Raw genomic sequence first — 19408 nt, 5'->3', positions numbered from 1 at the left:
AGAGCTGGTGGAATCACCCTTTGGGAGTTAGAATCATCAATTTCTACATCTTTTTATCTTTACTCTGTATTTTAATTAAGCAAAATATTTGGGATATTGTTACTATGAGTATGAGTAGCTAAATTCCTAATCTATGGTTTTGATGTAACCTAGTGAAGGATGATTTTCTTGTTACGTTATTATAGATTTGTCGTAGTACTTTATCTATTTGTTCAACTATATTATTCTTGTGGTTGATTGAAGGGCCCTCAATTAGTTATGCCTATTTAGTATGTATTACTCGGGAGAGAGTGCATATTTAGGTAGTTGTTGAACAATATCACTCCTAAACGTATATGAGGGATCAATACGGAGGTTTAAAGGTGGGATTAGGGATAACGAAACCTTGGTGCGATCTGAGTGAGCTGTACTTAATGCCAGCTAGCGTAATTCGGGAGAATATGTCTAGTAAATTGTGGTAATTACTCGGGCGAGAGTTACGACAGTTAGAGTGTTCATGGTCGATAGAGAAGACTTAGGCAAATTTGTAGAAAACGTAGGGGAAAAGATTCCGACAATAGAGAAAATCACAACCTTAAATCATTCCAATTCTTGTTTACAACTCGTTCGTAGTTAGTTATTAATTATTACATTTTCATTACGTAATATTTAGTTAATAAAAAACCTAAATTGTTACTTAAATATTTCTGTAGATTGATTGTGTGAATTTTTGCGAGTCTAGTAGCTGTGTTTGATAGGTTAATTCCCTGTGGAATTCGACACCGGACTTATACACCGGAATATATTTGCAACGACCGCTTAGTCCTTTTTATAAGGCATAGTTGGGCGTGATCAATATATATAGAAATTTTTTAAAAATATACATCCAAATATTAAATCTGAATTGTTTGTCACAATAGTGGGCAATTGGATACTCACATACTTAAAATTCTAAATCTGCGATTTTTTCTTTAGAGTTCTCTATCCTATTGATTCTAAATCTTTTCCATTTTCAATTTTTATTTTCTTTTGAGGGATGACAAGCAGACTCAACTTAGGCGTTAAGTCTAGCCAACAAGAAACTGACCAGGATTGTGCAGTTGGGAAATATTATAGTACTATTTTCTCTTGTAACACAAATGTAAAACCTACGTGATTTATTCTTCTTTCTCCTCCACCTGTGACTTCATTATTAAGGTGTTATATTTTTAATTTTTTTCTTATCCATACATTTGTCAAATTATTATTTATAACGTACAAAAATGGGAAAATCCTCTCTCTCTCTCTCTTGCTTAATGTACTAGTTTTCACAACAATAGCTATTTTTCTATCTCTCTTACATCAGAGATAAATTTCAGATAAACACACCAGCTAATTCAAAATTAAGTGTATACCTAACTATATATCTCCAACAACGTCTATCTTGACTTTAATCAGGGTTCAGAATTAGATATCGTGAATTTGAGTTATATATATATAGAGAAGTAAGTATACACTTGTTTTTTACACAAGTACGTATACAGAATCCAAGTTGAAAGTCGGGAGTTTCGCATAAAATCTACGGAAAAGGTTCAAATGTGCTATCGAACTTTAAGAAATGATATATCTATACCATCAGTTAAAAATTGGATGTATTCATGCCACTAACATTACATTATTGGCTCATATATGCCCTTTTTACTAACGGAACTCTACTACTACCGGATTTTGCCATGTGGCATCATCTAAACCTTTTATCACTTACCAGCCCGCTCCACTCTCAAGCCCCCTTACGAGTGGCATATATGAGCAATGTTATTAAGTTCAGTGGCATATTTGAGCCTTTTTATTAAGTTAAGTGGTATATTTCAGCCTTTTCCCAAGCCACAACTACGTCATAACCATTGTAATACCCCAAATTTCACCATAAAAATAAATAATACTCTTAATTCACACACTCATATGTACTTGCCATACGCGGCTACACCTCATTAGTGTTCTTTGAAGCCCGACGCTTTTTTTTCTAAATAAATTTTATGTCATTTTCCCAAGCCATCACCATGTCTCATGCACTTTAACACTCCAAATTCCACCATAAAAACACATACATACTCTTAATTCACACACTCATATATACTTTCATGCTCAAACATACCTCACTAATGTACTCTCTTTTATGCTCGTCTCTTTTTAAAATAAAATAAAAATTATGTGTTTTTTAAATCTTTTTAAGAGCTAATGTACGAGCAATTTTTGATGATGTAAAATAGGATTAGATTCCTACTCCAATTAAATTAAATAACAACTTATAGTTTTTCATGTAAAATAATAATGTTATAGTACAAGGACTAACTTGTCCTTATAAGTTTGTTATATAAAAATATAAGTTTATTACATTAAATTAGAAAAAATGAAGGTTTCATATAGGAATATGATTCTAAAAGGTTGAATGTCATACATCAAATGATAAATAAAAAATTTTACCCAAGAGAGTTATGTAATATAGGAATAGAAAAAAAGTTTAAATATGCCGTTGAACTTAATGAAATGACTCATATGCACCACTCGTAGAAGGGGTGAAAGAGGAGGGGCTGGTAAGTGATGAAAGGTTTAGATAATGTCACGTGGCAAAAACTGATAGTAGTAGGATTCGGTTAGTAGATAATGGCATATGAGCCAATAGTGTAACATTAATAGCATAAATATGTCCAACTTTTAGTGGACGGCATAAATAAGCTATTTATTAAAATTTAATGGCATATTTAAGCCATTTCCATAAAATCTATTACTATGGGTTAGTCTTAATACGTATACAGATAGATTAAAAAGTGGCTTTCTGATGCTCAGACGAAGCAGCACTAAAAGTAAAGTCCTGTGTATTTGGATTGGGACTTTTCAACTACTCCAAAAACTTTCCATTTGACACTTCAAAAATCCTAACTTTATTTTAGGAGGGACCTTTGTATTCTACAGTGATGAGGAGTTATCTTAGAGCTGAGAAATCATAATCAATCACCTTTATCAGTATTTGAAAGTTGCTCTTTTCCAGGTATTAAAACGGTCTGAGAATAATTTTTAAATTTTAATAAATATTAAATTTTGATTTAATAATTTTAAAAGTATAATAAGTTCGGTAGTAAAAGTATTTTAAAAGTCACATCAAATTAACAACTGCATCGTGGAGTGTAACGTTTTACTTCTTTTGGTTATAAAACATTCATTTAAATAAATAATTGTGATGAACTTTTAAGTTTCCAAAAAAATGCAATATGCAGCAGTGATATTGTATTTTTTGTTGACAAGAGTCATTGATCATGATATATATTATTGGACCCATCAAAATCTTAATTCGTTTTCTAGGACCAATAGTCACACTCCAAAAACATAACAGGTATATATTAGGACCCATTGATAGATTTCATAATCTGCAATTCAATTAAGTTGGCCAGAAAAAAAGTTATGATTTGGTCCATACGCAGTGGCGCAGGTACATTATTCAAAAGGTGGTCAAGCGAACACCCTCAAAAAATTATATTGTGTATATAGGTCAAATATCATATATGAGTAAATATTATATTTTGAACACCCTTGAAATAGTTAAGAGAGGCAGCCGCCCGTGAATGTTAAAGTGAGGTGGAGTTCTTGGGTTTGAATCCCTATCTTAACATTTCTATATGCTCATTTTGTTTTCTAAAACTAAACTCTCTATTTTCTTTGGCTCTATAATTACTTTTATTAGTAATTAAATTTCTTGTTATTGTCTTTTTTATGTTAGTTTTGATTTATAAACTATAGTTCTATCACAAGTATTTTTATGATTTAGCCAAATATTGCATAGTTTGTTTTAATTGTTGCACTCATTCATCAAAAAAAATATTAACTTTTTAAAAGTTTGAACACCATTTGCAAGATTTCTCTCTACACCACTATTGCTGACACGATGTACCATGACCCATTTTGGAGCAAAAAGCTTTTTTTCTCTTTGGCATAATATAGCGGTACAGCCTGAACTTGATACTTCTTATTTATGTGCAAACTTAATTATTTTTAGTCTTAATTACCCCCTGCAATTGTCAGTTTGATAGCCTCCGCCCCCTCCCGAACAATGATACGGAAAGAAAGTGGATACATGCTTTTTTTAAGAGCGTGAGAGTGACTAAAAATTAAAAAAATCAGCTTCCAAGTGGGGTATTTTTTAATTAGTGATGGCAAAATGATTTTTAAAAAATAGTTATCCATTCATATTATACACAAATAAATGGGTTGGATAATAAATTTTTTAAAAACGGGTCAAACATGAATAAGAACTGTATTATCCATTTAGAAAATGAATAACTAATGAGTTTAATGTTTACATTTGTAAAGCCTCAAATTGGAGATTCCTCTTGGGGGTAAATTTCACAAATGATCATATAACTATAACTTGTTTTTATCAAAGTCATATAACTTTGTTTTCTCACACAAAAATCATACTATAACTATGACTTTTTTTCATCAAAGTCATATAACTTTGTTTTCTCGTACAAAAATCATAAAACTTTCACTAAATCATACAAAAATCATAGTGGTCAAAAAATAAATTTTTCGGTAGTATTTTCTTATTTTAGGTTTTTTTTGTTTTTTATTTTCAGTCTAATAAATAATTATCCAATTAAAATAGGAGAAATATGAGTATATTTTTGGTCGTTCCCAAAAATAATAACATATATATATATATATATATATATATATATATATATATATATATATATATATATATATATATATATATATATATGCTAGAAAATGCAATTAATTTCGGACGGCCGATTAATTTAATATTTTTCCTTAAAATAGGAATGACCCAACCCAGCTTAATCCAATACTCATATACGTAAGTTAAAGTAATACTAAAAATGAATTCTTCCCCCATAAGAAACTTATTTCAGAATGCATGGGATTCTGACCAAAAAAAAAAGGAAATAAAAGGAATAATTAGAGAGCACTTGAAATAAAAATGCTATCGATTTGAATAAAAATCTTGAAAAGAAAAATAAAAGATAGAAGTATCATGTTTTGAAGGATATACTATTCACTTTTAGTATTATTTTAATTTTTATATATGAGTATTGGGTTGAGTGGATCAGGTCGGGTTGGCTCATCCCTATTTTAATTAGATTATTATTTATTAGACTGAAAATAAGAAAATGCTACTGAATAATTATATTTTTCAATCACTATGATTTTTTTGTGAGTTAGTAAAAGTTTTATGATTTTTGTGTGAGAAAACAAGGTTATATAACTTTGGTGAAAATAAATCATAGTTATATTATTTTTTGTGTGAGAAAATAAAGTTATATGACTAGTTATCCATATTGTGTGAAAAAACAAAAGTGATCATATTCAAGAAGTCATAGATAATATAGATATCCATATTATCTGCTAGTTAACCCATTTTTTAATCGTATTAAATATGAATCGGGTTGAATAATTTATCCGTTTTTGCATTACTCATTTTCGACCCAAACGATATCCGACCCGCCGTTTGCCACCCTACTTTCAACCATTAATTGTCGCATAGTTATACACAATGATTTTTTTTTTCTAGTTGTATTTCTTGCTTCTTCTTAATATGCCACACATTTACCTCAAATTTGTGATTTTTAATTTTTTTCTTTTGGTGCAATGACTTTGTTCTTATTGTATATTTCTTCTTTTTCGTGTCAAATATATAAATAAAACTTGATTAAATTTAATTATTTTTAGCCAGATAAAAAGTTTCGCCAAATTAATGATGTTCGAAGTATGTATTTTCATTTTATTTTCTTCTTTATATGCAAGATATTTAATCTAATTGTATAATTTTTTCTTTATCGCACCAACTATGTACTCTTTTCCAGCAAATTTCATTAAAAAAATCGGGTGAAACTTCATTATGTTTAGTCAAATAAAAAAGCCCAAAAAACAAAGTTCTTAACATGTTTTTACAAATTTGACTCGAAAAAATAATTTAAAAAATTAATGAATTTTAAAAGATAAAAATATACTTTTATTATTAAAAAATACCACATAAAAAGTTATATCCACGTGAAAGTGAATGTATCACATCTCCTTAGGCTGAGGTCGTCCATCGAGGCAAAGGCTATCAAACTGCCAAGTTGATAGGAGTAATTAGGATTAGAACGAGTTTAGGTGTATATCTAATAAAAGGTGTCAAATTCAATAGGATTCAGATACATTATACCTTTTTCTTTTGAGTTTTTAAGAAAAACTCAAGTAAAGGTGCCGCTAAATACATAGATCCCACTTAAAGTTGACACCAATTTTTATTGGATACTAAACTAAAATATTTACCTATTGAACACTCTAATCTTATGTGTGTCTATTAAACACGAATTTGACAATCTCACAAAAAACAGAGAGCATGATTCACGAATGTATCTGATGTGGCAGATGAGCCAATAAGTAAATAAAGCGTCGCTAATCATAAATAAACTAAAAAAAAGAGGAAAAGTTCTCAAAATAATTTTTCCCTTTTATCCTCCCAGTTTGGAAGGAAACCTTGAACATCGATTAAGTTGTCTTCATCTGACCTATAGGTCATGATTTTGAATCGTAAAATCAATTATTGATTCTTGTATCAGAGATTGTTGCCTACGTCAAACCCCACAAGACCTCCTTCTTGCTTGAAGCTTTATCAAAGAAGCATTCTACTCCAAAAAGGATTAAGTTATCTCCATCTGACATGTAGGTTACGATTTTGAGTCGTGAAATCAGTCATTGATTCTTGCATCAGGATAGGTTGCCTACATCATACCCCCACGAGGCCTCCTTCTTGCTTGAAGCTTTATCAAAGAAGCATTCTATTCCAAAAAGGATTAAGTTGTCTCCATCTGACCTTTAGGTCACGATTTTGAGTCGTGAAATCAGTCATTGATACTTGTATCACGGTAGGTTGCTTACATCATATCCCACGAGGCCTCCTTCTTGCTTGAAGCTTTATCAAATAAGCATTATATTCCAAAAAGGTTTAAGACTAGGCTAAACCTCCCTCAAAGCCATGAAGTCCCACGGGATAACAGCCTCTCACGCCGGGCTTGCCCATCAATCTACTTTGCCAAGAGGTGGCAAGAGCGCAACGACCTTAGTCCAAATCTACTTAAACAACCCAAAGGCTAGGCATGGGCTGCCCTTCTCCGAACCCTACATAAACGCGAGATACTTTGTGCACCGGACTACCCTTTTTACCCTCTCTGTTTGTCTTCCTCAGAATTTCCCATGGTAAATAACTATATATACAAAAGTTTAGCATCTCAATTTAACCCAATACTGAAACTTTTTTCATCCGAAAAGCAAAGTAATGATATAGTCTTTCCTCTGTAATTCTATGTTTTGTGAGTGATGATATTCTGAATTAAAATGACTAGTTCAGGAAGAGAAGAAGAAGAAAGAAAGAAAAAAACGTAGCAGATCCGTTGGGGTACTACCCGTAGATCTCGTTTTTTGTAACAGAGTCATCGACATTGATAAATGCTGATGTTAAGATATTTTGATACTTGAGATTTTAATGTGGAGATTTAAACATTTTAATATTTATTTATATGATAAACAAACCTCGGTTCCTTTGTCCAAGTTTTATCAAAAAGCCTTTTCAAAAGAAACAAAAATTCAGAATTTTCTTACAAAAAACTCTTTCTTACTCACATAACCATAGTAAGTTTTTTTTTTTTTGAAAATCCTCAAGAGACCTAAAGCCTCTATTCTTCGGGTGTGCAATGAGTAATCTGTTCATTGTGCAATAGCTTGTAAACCACACATGAGATGTAAACCGCACTAGGCATACCCGGTACGACGAGTTCTGACTGAGAAGGCTGCTGGTGAGTGGAATTGATCTCAGGTCTCCTATGTGAAAAACCACTCATTCAATCAACTCAATCAACACTTACGAGTTAACCATTGTAAGTTTTACAACCATCCAAACAGCACAATATTTTTCTTTTCTCTAAGAAGTTCATTGAAAAAACCCTTTTCCGATAATTTCCAAACGGCTCAAAATTAGCATCTTCGAAAAGAAAGGAATATGGAAAAAAAGTCGTGGTCACGTTGAAGAAACCGCCTAGGCGGCCAAGACCAGTCTCCACATTCCAAAATCCAAACTCTACAAAATATTCTTTGGAATTTAAGTCTAACTTATTAAGAGCCTGTTTGGATATAAGAAGATTTTTTTTTAAAAAAAAATAAATTACTTTTTTTTGAAATAAACGTTTGTTCATAAAATTTCCAATTTTTATTTGAAGATGCATTTTGAAAATTTTCGAAAATTTAAAAAAACTCCAAAAAACTGTTTTTCAAAATTTTAACTCAAATCACTCACAAAACTTAAAAAACAACCCAAAATTATATTCATATCCAAACACAACTCTAAATTTCAAATACCATTTTCAATTGAAAATTTTTTTTCTTTTATTTTGAAATTTTACAATTCTTACTTCCAAACGCCCACTAATAATGTGTATTGTCCTTTTCGATTCGGTGACACTGCCATCCGGAAACGAGTCGGCTCGTGGAATTAACGTCCATTTTGACCATTGACTCCTTCAACTTGGCTGTCATTTAAAAAGAAATTACAATCGAATTAAACAAAAAATACTTGTGGCTTAGTGTAACATGCCATCATGTTGCATGATCAGTGTGTATCTAAATCTCTGTCTCTCTAACGACTTCTACTATTTTAATTTCTTTTGCTAATCCAAAAACGTCATCAATGAGGTTTAGCAGTAATGTCACAATCAATAAATCCTAGGCCTCTTTAGGTATAAGGTTCATTTTCTTCCTATGATATCATAATTAAATTAATTTGACTCTTAAATCTTGATATATTTTAATATTAGACGGTGATGTTATATTATACATACTCCAGTATCCGTCCTTGAATGTGCGAGTGTTAAAATATCGCACACTCCAGTATCCGTCCTTGAATATGCGAGTGTTAAAATATCGCACACTAGTTGATAGAATGAGTTGTCTACTTACATGTTATTGAAAAATTGTCGCGTCGATCATAAATGAGCTTTTTAAGGTGAAGTGGATTCAATGGCAATTTCGATCGCATGATACTATTATTTCGTTGATTTTTTCCCTTTTTGTCGTTAACAATATTAAAGAAAATATCCAGTACTGCATCTTAACAAATAATTGATTACAAGAAGTTGAGGGAATATTATCGAAGGTGTCATTTAACTTTATCGAGTCATCCAATTGCCAAATTACGTAAATTTAAATAAAAACCACATGCTTATTGTCGGTCCAAAGAAAGACCACTTGTCACCTTAATAACATTGGCCTTGCACGTACATTTCACATATTCAGACATAATTATCCATCTAAATCATAATAATCCAGTCATTGTTTCTTTATTCATAATATAGGAAAAAAATGTCCTCTTCTTTTAAGTTTTAGTCATAGTTTACGTATAAATTATGAAGAAACTTTGATTTCACATGTCAAATGTCTTATTCATCAATTGAGGTACCAATGGAAACTTCCTTAGTTCCCTAGAACTTTCTTGCCATTTGAGTACATTTTGTTCAAATTTCAATCTGGAAGCTGAGATTGACGTCTTATTTGTGTTTATTAAAGAAATTTCAAGAGAGAGATGGAAAGATATTGAAAAAACAAAAACAAAAAGTAAAATGAGGCACCCATGTAACGACGTAATGGGATTTTAAAATAGACCCCATGAAAATGAAAGTTGTTTGCCTATCCCCCCCACAGATTTAGCCTTCACCATCGAATAAGATCGCAATTATTCCTTTTTAATTTAGACTATATATCTGTATAAAAAATGTTAAAATAAAATAAATTTAAAATTTTATTAATATTAAATTATATTTGACTTTGCTTTTATATTTCAGTCGATTTGGTCAAAAATGATTTCTTTTCAATCGGAGTTTAATAAACAGATTGTATTTGATAAATTTTTTAGAAAATATTCTGAGTGACGAATTAGTACAATTAGCGTTATTATTCTGAATTTGTGTATATTATACTTGCTCGGAGTCATATTAATACTTTCTAGCCTTTGGATTGGATTAATAACACAAAACCCTAGAAGACAAGAAATTCTTAAAAAAGATAAGGTATATAGAAAATTCTTGATTTCATGTGATGATAAAAGTATGAGTTGACGCCACCACTAGTTTGACCATGGAACCCAATTTAGACTTTTTAGGTTTCGGAAAATGTGCTTTCTTTGAAAATCTTTAGCACTTCAAAATTTCAACCCAACTATTTCACTTCAAAGCATTTGAGCGCGCAGACATTTGGTGCTCTTTTCCGTTTCATTATAGTTGAAACTCAATACTACTCCGATCCATAATAAGTGATGTTTTAGCTAAATTTTTTTGTTCAAAATAAGTAATTTTTTTAGATTTCAAGAATAAATTAATTATTTTTTTCCTATATTGCACTTGGACTAAATAGTATTGGAGTATGTGTTATGAGTGTTTATGTGAAATGATAGTACAGATTAATATGGTCAATTTCATTACTAATTAATGTTAAAAGATGGATTTCTTAATTTGTGTGAAAATAATCAAAAAATTTAATTATTGTAGACCGAAATAAGTACTTTATTAATCATATAATTGGTGACAATACACTCAAAATAAAATAATGTCATAAAACTTTGACTACTCAACTTTGCTACAAACCATGAAACCAACTTAAGGCAAAATAGTAAATCAATTCTCTGTGAGAGGAGGAGGATACCAATTTCCCATTTGGTTTCAACCTTTCCTACAAGAAAACCGGGGAACACATGAAAATTATTGGAAGAAATAATCTAAGTCATACTAGTTATTTTATTAATAGAAAAAAAAACTCCATTTCTTAACACTTGTATGGACGAAAATTATTCCAGTTATGTGAGGACCACGTCAACATTAAGAGAGCCTTTGAAGGCTAACACGCGTCATCCATATAATTTTAACAAAAGACGAAGACGGGGTCGAAGTGATCTAACAAAGGATGAAGGCGAGGTCGAGGAATCAACAGAGATCCAAGTCGAGGATGAGTACTCTCCTTAACAGAGTAGTAACGGCTAGTTTAAAGGATAAAACTGTAAAAAGAATATTCCAGCGAATATTTCCAGAATATGTATTATTAGCGTTTTGTGGCCTGTATCCCTTATAAATAGAAAGATATGTAGTTAAAGGAGGGGATTGGACACTCGTTAAAAATAACGATACATTGATATTCTCCAAATTCTTGTTTTATTACATACATATAAAATACACCTTTTCTTGATATCTTTGTCTAACTTTTTCCCTACAAGCCGAGGAGAATTTGAATATTCAAAGGCTCATTAATCATTTATCATTGTTAGAAGAAATATCATAAGATTTCATCCCTTTACGGTTATCTCACTTGCATTTATTTACATAAATACCATTATATTTTATTTATTAACATTGAATACTATCTTCTTAGTTCTTGGGTCATTAAATATTGTTGTTGTTGCAAATTTATTGATATTTGACGGAACTAGCTACATTTCATCACGAAATCAGTTAAACTACCATTTGGATATTAATATTGGCTAACATAAACTCTATTTTATTAGAAAATCTAATTGTTTAAACCTAAATCTAAATTTTGGGTCAAACAGTTTGGCGTTGTCTATGAGGATTTTCTCAACCAATTTTTTTAGTTTTCACTAGATCTACAACTCACGTGACTTATTAATCTAACAAACCACAAAGTTTATCTCTCTTCTATGTGCGTACAAAGTTTTCATGGCAGGTAACTAAGGAAACGAAACGAGGGCAACAGATAATATTCCCCTCAACCTCATGAACGCTATCAACGAAGACTATGACACACATGGTGAGGGGATAAATCCCACGGCCTTCCCCACACGAGAAAGATCACCTCCACCTTTCTGCAGTACGATAAAACCAAATGGGAAAGGACCCTCCACGTCCGCGGGAGAGGGGATGCCATCCACTATCAAAAAGCTCCTCGAAGCATGGATAACTGATACCCTAGTAAGCATGCTCAATAAACAAGCTCCATGTACGACCACAGAAATCACGAGACCCCGAGCAGTACAGCGAGGGGACGAACAGGGCGACCAACCAGATCCTCCGGCTTCAGGTAAAACTCACAATGTTACTGACAAATGCAGGTGACAACGTCCTCGCCGCCGTGCTAAAAAGAATGGAAGAAATGAAAAACGGAAATAAGGCGCTCAAAGACCAAATGAAAGAGCACCAGAAATAAGTAGACAAGATACCATGCGCCCCCAAATTACTGCAGAAAGGGATGCCGATAGATTAATAGAGCAGCCATATAGCGAGGAAACGCCTTCACACGCCATACCAAATACTTTCAAGATGCCCTCATATCTCAGAAAATACGATGGGACAACAGACCCTGAAGACCATGTGACTTACTATGTCACAGTTGTGAAGGGCAACGACCTCACCAAGGAGCAGGTGTCCTCTATTTTGCTGAAATAATTTAGCGAAACCCTCACTGGAGGGACATTAACATGGTATTCATAGCTGCCATCCTGTTCCATAGAAACGTTCGAAGAGATGGCCGATAAGTTCATGACAGCACATGCTGGGGCCAAGAAAGTCGAATCAAAAGTGAACGAGACTTTTGCCATCTAATAATCTCCAGGAGACGGACTGAGGGACTTCCTCGCCCAGTTCAATAGGGTAAGGATGACCTTACCAAATGTCTCCGAATGAATGGTCATCGCAAGGACGAAATCCATAATGCCTATTGTGCCGAGGTCACAGCTGACGACGACGACCTCAATGGACCAACTCGACGACTCATCTCGGTACAATATGAGCCCAGGAAATAACACAAAGATAACATGAGGAGAGATTACCCAGTCTCGCGGTCAGGCAGGGAACGATACCAGTCGTATGTCAGGATGCCCGCTCTTCTGCCCTTTCGTTATGAAGATGGCCCATCTAAGCCGAGATGAGGAACTCACAAGAACGATAGAGGTATGCCCCCCTATTATTTGCTCAAATTTGTGTGTTTCACCTACAGAGGTGGTCTACGCCTCGAGAAGCTAGGAACAAAGGTGAAATAGACACCAAAGATGAGGTCCCACCCCAACACCAGGAAATCTGACGCCCTCTGCGAATTCCACCAAGAACACAGACACAAAACAGAAGATTGCATCATCCTACGACTAGAGGTAACGAACCTACTACAGCAAGGGAACCTCAAGGAACTGCTCAGTGACAAGGGCAGGAACACCTTAGCAAGGGGTCGAGAACGTCCAAGCCCGTCGAAAGCACATTCACTAACTCATACCATCAATATGATTATTGGTGGTAGCGACGACGCCTCCATCAATGGCATCAAGTTCACCTCCACCCACAAACTATAAAGATCGATCACCCACAAATGATATGATGGACTCGATTAAAGTATCATCTTCGATGAGTCAGATGCTGACAGTTTGACTTTTTCTCACAATGATGCATTTGTCATTACTTTACGAATTTTAGATACTTGTGTTAAAAGAATCATGGTAAATGACAAAAGTGGAGCGTGCATCATCCATCCCCGAGTCCTCACACAGATGAGGCTCGAAGATAAGATAGTGCCACACAGCATAACACTAACCGGGTTTAACAATGAAGTTGAACGGACTTAGGAAGAAATTACACTCCTCGTCCTCGCCGGTGGGGTGACTTTAGAGACAACATTCCACATCATGGACCAGGCACCGCATATGCTATCGTGGGACAACCATGGATACACCCTATGAGAGTCGTCCCCTCCAGTTTATGAGGGGAACAACGCACGTCTCAGGAGTGCTATCGAATCGTCATGGATAGTCTGACAACTCAACAAAAAAAAAGGAGAGGAAAAAGAAGCGTATTAATCAGCAGTGTCGAGGTCGCCACAAGATGAAGTTAAGGAAGTCATCATGGACCCCGAAATGGTCGAAGTCGCAGAGTCAACCATAAAAGACCTCGACCCCCTCCATTTAGATCATAAAGACCATATCAAAAAGGCCTACATCGGCTCCAAACTCCGAGAACCATGTAAATTTAGTCAATTCTTAATAACTAACGCGAATTTGTTTGCTTTTAGTCATGCACACATGCCAGGTATCCTCAAAGAATTCGCCACGCATAAGCTGAATGTCGACCCCTTCTACCCACCGGTAAGGCAGGTCCAACAAAAGTTCAACCCCGCCATCAACGAGGCTATCAACAAAGAAGTGGAGAAGTTATTGGCGAACGGCTCCATCAAGGAAGCGAAGTACCCCAAATGGATCGCCAATGTGGTGTTGGTTAAAAAAAAGGGAAATGGAGGATGTGTGTGGACTTCACATACCTAAACAAGGCATGCCCAAAGGATTCATTCCCACTAACACACATCAACCAACTCATTGATGCGACGGCCGAGCACGAACTGTTGAGTTTTTTGGACGTTTATTCTGGTTACAACCAAATACTCATGGAGGAAGAGGACCAGGAGAAAACCACGTTCATCACCCACATGGGGGTGATTGTTATAGGGTCATGCCGTTCGGGTTAAAGAACGTGTGGGCCACCTATCAAAGGTTGGTCAAAAAGATGTTCAAAGACCAACTAGGCAAAACCATGGAGGTGCATATCGATGACATGATGGTCAAGTCCGTAAAGGCAGAAGATCATATCGACCACCTAAAGGAAGCTTTCGATATTCTGAGGCAGTACGGGATGAAACTAAACCCCGAGAAATGCGTGTTTGTCATAGCCTCGGGAAACTTTGTTGGCTTCTTAGTGTCGCAGTAAGGAATTGAAGTTAACCCATATCAAATCAAGGCTATTGACGGGATACTTGAACTATTGACTACTAAGAAACAAGTCCAAAGATTGACTGGTCGGATTGTCGCTTTGTCTAGAATTATCTCGCGATCATCCAATAGATGCCACAGGTTTTTTAACGTACTCAAAAACAATAACAGCCTCGAATGGACACCAGAATGCGTACAAGCATCGCGAGAGCTGAAGGCATACTTGCCATCACCGCCCATACTCTCGAAGCTCGAGCCCAGGGAGCACCTCCTCGTTTACCTTGCCATCTCCGAAGTAGCAGTAAGTGCAGTCTTAGATCGAAAAAATAAAGGTACACAATCTCCTATTTATTATATCAATAAAACACTTATCGATGCCGAGACGAGGTACCCACACCTCGAGAAATTGGTCCTGGCTCTGGTCGTAGCTTCACAAAAGCTTAGACCCTATTTCCAGTGCCACCCTATCTCGGTCGTCACCATTTTTCCTTTAAGAAGTATTTTACATAAACCTGAGTTGTCGGGGAGGCTGCCCAAATGGGCCAACGAGTTAAGTGAGCACAACTTCATATATTAGCCTCGAACAACGATAAATTCTTAAGTGCTCATCGTCTTCGTCACAGACTTCAGCGTAAAGGTAATGCTTGAGTCCGAGAAGGAAGCCACTCAAGCTTCTCTTCCAACACGGGACCTCTGGGTCCTATACACCGATAGCGCATCCAATGCTTTCGGGTCCGGAATGGGACTTGTACTTGACGTCCCTACCGACGAAGTTATCGCCAGTCCATAAGGTGCACGGATATGACTAACAATTAGACCGAGTACGAGACCTTAATCGCAGGGCTGAGACTAGCACTTAAATATGAGGCGAAGCGGTTGAAACTCCGCTGTGATTCTCAACCGTAGTCAACCAAGTTACAGAGACTTTCCAAATAAAAGAACAAAGGTTGCAAAGATATCAAACCGAGATCTACAAACTGCTGCCCAGTTTCGACGAATGCCAACTCGACCAAATCCCCCGAACTCACAACATCGAAGCAAACAGCCTTGCCAAATTGGTCGCCGCCACCAAAAGCATAACATCATGCGGTAGGAGCGTACTCCACCTCCTCAACTCATCATTAGACCAAATCGAGGTAAAGATCTGTAAACATAACGTAGGATTGGCACAATTATATTATTTCGTATTTGCAGGATGACACCCTCCCAAACGACAAAAAGGAAGCTAAAAAACTAAGAATGCATGCGGCTAGATACAACCTCATTCATAACAACTTATACAAAAGAACGTATGGCGGACCTTTGGCAAAATGCTTAGGCCCAAACCAGACCCAACGCGTTCTCGAAGAAGTCTACGAAGGCCATTGCGGTAGTCACTCCGGCGATCGAGCACTAGTTAGGTGCCTCATACGGGTCGGATATTATTGTCCCACCATGAAAACAATGTTAATAGGATTTGTAAAGAAATGCGAGCAATGTCAAAAGTATGCTCCGATAATTCACCAAGCAGGCAAGCACCTTCACTCCGTCACTTCCCCATGGCCTTTCATTAAATGGGCGATGGCACTAGGACGAGGTAACATAAAATTTCTTTTAGTTTTAATTGACTATTTCTCTGAATGGGTGGAAGCAGGAGCATTCACCCAAGTGTGCGCATAAGAACTAATAGCCTTTATATGGAAAAATATCATTTGCCGATTTGGCCTTCCCAAAGAAATAAGCTGCGACAACGGCCCCCAGTTCACAGGGACAAAAATCACTGAGCTCTTCGAAAAATGGCACATTAAGAGAATACTTTCAACTTCCTATCACCCAGCTAGCAACGGACAAGCAGAATCCTCTAATAAGTCCATACTGAACATCGTGAAAAAAAGCTCGAAGAAGCCAAGGGACTGTGGCCAGAAATACTCCCAAAAGTATTATGGGCGCACAGATTCACCCCGAAATCGAGCACAAGATAGACCCCTTATTCCCTTGTCTACGGAAAAGAAGTAGTTATACCGGTCGAGGTCGGAGAACCCAGCATGAGGTACTCCCATAAAAGCGGCACCAACAACGACGAGAGTAGGAAGGAAATATCATAGGATTTCATTGTAATAACCCCCTCGTATGCTGAATATTCCCAAGGGTGTCAGGAATTTGATCAGTTGGTATAAACTATAGGGGACGACTCTCATAAGGTGTATCCATGGTCGTCCCACGATGGCATTGTATGTGGTGTCCTGGTCCATGATGTGGAACGTTGTCTCTAAAGTCACCCCACCGGCGAAGACGGATAATCTAATTTCTCTCGAAGTCCGTTCAACTGCATTATTAAACTCGGTTAGTGTTATGCAGCATGGCACTATCTTATTTTCGAGCCTCATTTGTACGAGGACTCGGGGATGGATGATGCACGCTCCACTTTCGTCATCTACCATGATTCTTTTAACATCAGTATCTAAAATTCGTTAAGTAACGGCAAGTGCATCATTCTGAGGGAAAGTCAAATCGTCGGCATCTGACTCGTCGAAAATGATACTTTATTCGAGTCTGTCATACCGTTCGCGGGTGATCGATCTTTTGAGCTTGTGAGTGGCGGTGAACTTGATGCCGTTAATGGAGGAGTCGTCGCTGCCACCAATAATCATATTGACGGTACAAGCTGGTGAATGTGGTTTAATGGTGAAGGGGAATATCATAAAAGCGGCACCAACAATACATTGACATTCTCTATATTCTTACTTTATTACATACATACAAAATACACTTTTTTCTTGAGATCTTTATCTAACTTTTTTATCACAATCCGAGAAGAATCCGAATATTCAAAGGCTCATTAATCATTTATCATTATTAGAAGAAATATCATAGGATTTCATCCCTTTACGGTTATCTCATTTGCATTTATTTACATAAATACCATAATATTTCATTTACTACCATTGAATATTGTCTTCTTAGTTCTTGGGTCACTAAATATTGTTGTTGTTACATATTTATTGATATTTAACGAAATTAGCGACATTTCATCACGAAATCAGTTAAATGACCTTTTAGATATTAATATTGGCTAAGATTAACTCTATTTTATTAGAAAATCTAATTGTTTAAACATATACCTAAATTTTGAGTCAAACAATACTTAAATTATTTTCCACGAAGATGGCGTGAGCTATTCTCTTTATGTTACATGACACTCTTCTTCCTCTGCTCAATGCTATGTTTTTATAACCATATAAGTATCCTTGATGGTTTAAAATTACATGTTTCAAATTATAAAATCCTTTTTTAAAGTTTATGTTAATTCAAATAATATCGTATAAAATGAGACGAAATAAATATTCAATTATTAGTTTTGCAAGGGAATGTGGATAATTTCCCTAGCACGTATCGTTTAACGAATGAAAGGGTCAAATGCTTTCCCCCTCCACATTAACCTGCAAATGTTTACTTCTTTTGAGATGGTGAAAACCCAAAAATTGGAGAATACACATGTTTAAATCTTTGAGCTTTTAATTCCTAAACTTTCAATAGCAAAAATGAACACTTTTGTTAAGAAATACTCCACAACTTATTTGGTTTGTGAACCGACCAAATTGATTGAAAGCCAAACTTCTTAAATGTTGAATTGAGTTCTCCGACTTTTAGAAAATTTAATTTTCATTAATCCTGATATAGAAATGTTAAAAACTGAAAAAGGAAAAGGTGAAACGCAAAATAATTTCTTTAGGAGATAATTCATTAATTTAAAATAGATATTTCATTATTTTCGAGAAAGATACTTTTTTTGAGCCGAAGACTTTCCGGAAATAGTTTCTCTACCTCCACAAGGTGTAAGTCAGAGACGGATTCAGAATTTAAACTTTACGGATTTAACTTTTAAGGGTTTTTAGCATTGAACTAATTATATTTTTACAGTTATGAGTTCATATTTAATATTTTTGCAACTTTAACAAATTTTATATATAAATTTTTATTTTCCGTCGAAAGTTATAAGTTCAATTAACCCGGCATTAACACACTACATCCGCCTCTGTGGTAAAATTTGCGTACACATCATTATATCCGAACCACAATATGTAAGAATACAGTTGGTATTGTTATTAGTGTTGATGTATTCCATTATTTCCGGTCAAGCTCAATAAACATTCCAAGATGTTTATTGAAAAAGAGAAGGCAAAACAGATAGATAAATAATTTAAAATAGTATTATTCTGCTGGCCGGCTTTATTTGAACTTTCAAGTTTTGTAGATTCCTTTACATTAGGTGCCAGAGAGATTGGACTTCTTTTTGAAATGCCATTTAATTTATTTACATTAATTGTGCAAAGTATAAAATCATTTTTTGGCTTTTTTTGAGTGGGACACAACGTTTCATCAATTTGTGCCCAAAAGAATAGTAAAAAATTTGCAGAAATGCAGAGACAGACATGCCAAAAAGTGGAAGATTAACGTAGTGGCCCCAGAATTAAAGCTTTAATCTTATCAGTTAAAACGGTTTTTAAAGTAAATTAATGATGCCCACGTGGACCTCAATTGGTCTCAGCATTTCTGAGTTGTCTCGTGCCTGGCTTCTAGGCTGTTTGTTCCCTTCCTCCGCACTATAGATAGGCTCAAATAATATTTGAAATTTTTGAAATTGAAAAGAAAAAAAAAACCACTTATTCT

This window comes from Nicotiana tomentosiformis, chromosome 7 (genome assembly GCF_000390325.3).
Source record: "Nicotiana tomentosiformis chromosome 7, ASM39032v3, whole genome shotgun sequence".
Lineage (NCBI taxonomy): Eukaryota > Viridiplantae > Streptophyta > Magnoliopsida > Solanales > Solanaceae > Nicotiana > Nicotiana tomentosiformis.
This window is presented reverse-complemented; position numbering follows the sequence as displayed.